The sequence below is a fragment of the Aegilops tauschii genome, chromosome 4, assembly GCF_002575655.3.
Source record: "Aegilops tauschii subsp. strangulata cultivar AL8/78 chromosome 4, Aet v6.0, whole genome shotgun sequence".
Taxonomy (NCBI): Eukaryota; Viridiplantae; Streptophyta; class Magnoliopsida; order Poales; family Poaceae; genus Aegilops; species Aegilops tauschii.
Window position 1 is genome coordinate 525210880 of NC_053038.3, and position 4440 is coordinate 525215319.

At 52.5% G+C, this 4440-nt stretch overlaps 1 pseudogene; it reads right to left on the reverse strand.

Annotated features, from left to right (window-relative positions):
• Positions 1-2033: 2033 nt before the first annotated feature.
• LOC109783059 (berberine bridge enzyme-like Cyn d 4) lies at positions 2034-3581 on the reverse strand (annotated as a pseudogene).
• Between the last annotated feature and the right edge of the window lie 859 nt (positions 3582-4440).

A 4440-nucleotide genomic window follows, 5' to 3' on the forward strand; every position in this document is an offset into this window, starting at 1 on the left:
TCTATGCAAAATTTGTCATTATTTGCTTTAATTTTTGCTAAATTATCCTTCTTCTTAAAGGGTAATACCAATGTCACAAATTTATTCTTTCTTAGAAAACTTCATTATTTGTTTTTTTTGTTTTGGTTCATTTTATTTCTTCTTTAAGGAACCAATGACACTAAATTTATTCCTTCTAAGATTTCTTCTTCAAAATTCCACTATTATCTGCTCATTCCTGCATATTATAAAAACTACTAATTTATGTGTAAATTATTTGCAAATTTGTCATTTTTTATTCCCTTTCTTGTTAAACATTAACACCAATGCCACTAATTTATTTTTGTTTTAATTTCATTTTTCCTTTAAGGGAAATAGTAATGCCACTATTAAAAAGAAACTTCTTTTTTCTAAAATTCCACTATTATATGTTTAGTTTTGCATATTATAAAAAAGAGTATTTATGTCTAAATTGTGTGCAATTTTTTTCAATATTATTGCATTGTCTTTATTCTAAAAGGCTAATACTAATGTCACTAATTTATTACTTCTTAGGAAACTTCTTTTCGGCAAAATTCTACTAGCTTACCTTTATCTAAAAACAGTAATTAGTGTGCGCACGGAGCAGAGCTGATCGATTGATCTATCACATCAATGATGAGTCACGTAGCCTGGGCCGCCTTCGGTCGCTAGCTGCATTGCGAGTTTTTGGTGGCTTTTTTGGGCTTATTCTAGAAGCCAACAATCTTAAGTAGTAGGTTTCTAAAACAATATTTTTGGTTGGGTTTCTAAATAACCTAAATAGAGGTAGCTTATTTCAGCCTATTCTAGAAGTCAACAAAAAAACTGACCCTCGCCAACGCTCTGGTTATATCGGCCAAAGCTTGTGCTCTTTGCTTGTTCGACTGGCTATACTGGTTGTGTCCAGCCCGGAGCATGTAGTAGTAATCTAGCAAATTATTGCCAGCCTAACTACAATGGACCTCCTTTCCTCCTCCTCAAGAAAACTCTCCTTCCCATCACGCCGCTAATCCACCGCACCTTCGATGGCCTTTAGCTCATGGAGGTGCGGAGGATCTCGGCTGCCAGCTGGTGGGAGGGACCCCGTTCTCAATTTGTTAGGTTCAACGTCTAGGTTGGGGCTATGTGGCGGTGGTGATATCCTTCAGTAGGAATAATGTCTCGCATGTCCGATCCCCGTCCCAACGGTGCGAATAACGTTGTCGGAGGGCGTGTAGGGGTGTGTCTCCGTCGGATCTTGCGGGATTTGGTCGGCGCTGGTCTTCGGTGGAGCTATTTGGATCCAATTTGTGTTCGCCTTCGTTCGTGTGCTTGCAAGTTTGATCTTTTGAATCTACAACTCTCTTCATCGACGATGGTTGCTGTTCTGGTGCGTTGATCCTTTGGAGCCTTAGCACGACGACTTCCTGACTGTCTACTACAACAAGGTTTGCCCGGCTCCGGTAAGGGAGGGATGATGTTGGCGGCCCGTCTTCGGGTCGCTCCAGTGATTGTAGTCGTGTTCCATGAATCCGGTTGTAATTATTACCTCTAGAGTTCTCTATACCGTCATGACTGATGAATAGATTGAAATTTCTCTCACAAGAAAATCTAGCAAACTATTAGACTAGAAAAGCAATCTAGTACATTGCCCGAAACAAATTTATGGTCACTTAGTTGACCCAAATTTTGTTTTCAGTCAACTGATCTCTAGCTGATCTCTTATTTTTATAGTACTCCCTCCGTCCCGAAAAATGGTGCCACAAGTAATTCGGGTTAGAGGGACTATAAAGAAAAATAGATCAAATCAAATTCAGTGAATGTCTATGTTTGGCTTGCCGTTGACATCTCAATGAGCAGGCTCATCCTCACCAGTCATCACATGCATGTAATCGAACCAAAGCACAGTTTGAATATACTTGATAAAGTATTGTTCATCCAGGAAAGTACACTGAAACCAGAACAAGCAGCAGCCACCGATCACGAACGATAACAAAAATACAACAATATAGTAATTCGATGGTGCTCCACCCTTATTTATATTATTCAGCTAGGCAGTAACCGCCCATTCATGCATCACGAATGGTTAATTCATGGCATCTCTCGCATCGCATGGTCAGCGACCCAGCGTCTCGTTTAACGCGACGGCGGGATGCTCTGCTCGTTGCTCAAGTAGTCGCTGGGATCCACGGCCGCCTTCACCGCCGCGAGTCGCCGCTCTCCGGCGTGCCGTCGTTCTGGCCGATGTCCAGGTCCCGGAAGTTGACGTACGCCCGCCTCGGGTTCTTGCTCACGTGCTGCTCCATGAGGTCGTACAGGCCGCCGATCCAGGTCGTCGCCGCCGTGCCGTCGCCTCCCTGCTGCCAGAACGCGATGTACTGGATGACGTACAGCACGCCGTGCCGGTGCGGGTACGGCGTCGCCGCGGCGGGGACGCTGCCCATGAACCCGCCGTGCGGCTCCAGCATCATGAACCCGGCGCCGTCCTTGGTGAACCAGGAGAAGATCTCCTCCCACGCGGCCTTGGGGATGGCGCGCCGGACGTAGTCGGACTTGATCTTCCCGGCGCTGCTCTGGCCGGCTGTCCTGCTCAGGAGCGCCTCCTCCAGCGTGCCGTTGCGGCCGAAGCTGATGAAGGGCGTCGCCGCCGACTGCAGCCAGGTCATCGGCTGGCAGTCGGCTCTCGTCATGCGCAGCTCCGGGAACTGGTCGCCCATCGTCGCCACCAGCGACCCGCACGCGCCGAGGTACAGCGCCTGCTGCCCCTGCACGATCACCCTTATGGTGAGGTCGCTCGGGAGCGACGGCGCCACGTGCTGCCATCTGGTGAGGATGTCCACGGCGTCCTCGTCGACCGTCTTGGCGATGCGTCGGCGGGACCTGCACGAGCTGGACCTTCCACGAGAGCACGATGCCGAAGTTCCCGCCGCCGCCGCCCCGGATGGCCCAGAAGAGGTCCTCCCCCATGCCGGCCCTGTCCAGGAGATCGCCGTCGGCGTTGACCAGCGTGGCGTCGAGGACCTTGTCGGCGGAGAGGCCGTGCTTGCGCATCATCATGCCGATGGCGCCGCCGCTGAAGTGGCCGCCCACGCCGATGGTGGCGCACTCGCCGGCCGGGAACGCGAGCCGGGAGTCGTTCTTGGCAATGGCGTAGTACAGCTCCCCGATGGTCGCGCCCGAGTCGACCCAGGCCGTGGACTCGAACCGGTTGACGCGCACGGCCCGGAGGTTGGCGCCGAGGTCGACCACCGCGAGCACCTCGGAGGGCCGCACGGAACGGTACGAGAGGCCCTCGTAGTCGTGTCCGCCGCTGCGCACGCGGACGCGCACGCCATGCCCGCGGCCGCAGAGCACGGCGGACTGGACGTGCGAGGCGTCGCTCGGGCGTGACGATGCAGAGCGGCCTCGCCGTGGCGTTGGTGAGGAACTTGGTGTTCCTGATGGAGGATGCCAGCACGTCGGTGAAGTTGGTGGAGCTCTGCGTGTACAGGAGCTCGCTAGCTGGGTATCTTGGCGCTCAGGCACCGGAGGAAGCCATCGGCTGGAGAAGCAACGGAGCACGAGAAGAAGAAGCTCACAGAGAAGGCGAGTGCTAAGAGCATCTCCAACAGGCGCCGAACGCGCCGCGCGCAAAAAACTGCTTTGCCGCGCGCCCATCGCCTGATTTGGCGTGGCGCGCAGCGCTGCCTTCAGCAGCCGCATTAAAATGCAGCGCGCGCGCCGCTCCAGCAGCGCGCAAAAAATACAGCGCACGTGATTCACCAGGGCATTGCATATATGGCATTTTGAACACAAAATGAAGTTAAAACATTCAAAATGCAATGAACATGACATATAAAATTTCACACAAACACAAGTTCAAAATCATGCCCACAAGTTCATCCAACCAAGTTCAAAATGCAAATCAAGTTCAATACACAAATGAAAGACACATCATTCCTCGTTCTCGTCTTCGTCCTCGTCCTCATCTTCGGAAGACGATTCTTCCGCCTCCGAAGATGAATCTTCCTCCCTCTCCTCATCACGCACCGCATCACGTGAAGCTCCGACGGTGTTGGCAAGATTTTCAACGGCATCTTCATGGGAATGTGTGCGAGGAGGCACATCGAAAGACATTCCGCCCATGGCGGCTGGAGGTGCACCCATGCCTCCCATGAGAGAAGCAAAACTCATGCCTCCCATGATGGCCATAGCGTCGGGGGGTGCTCCAAAGCCAGCGATGCCTCCCATTGCACCGCCCACGGTAACTCCGAAGCCACCCATGCCACCCATGGCGCCGAGGCCACCGCCACCCATGGGGTACAGTTCGCCGGCGCCGGCGCGCGCGGGGCGTAGGAGGCGGAGAAGAGAGAGTGCAGCGCGAGCGCTCGAGTGTGCCGCGCGCGAAAGCGGGAGCCCCAAATACACCGCGCGAGATAGCGAATCCGACCGCGCGCCCAACTCCTTATACCACGCGCGCGG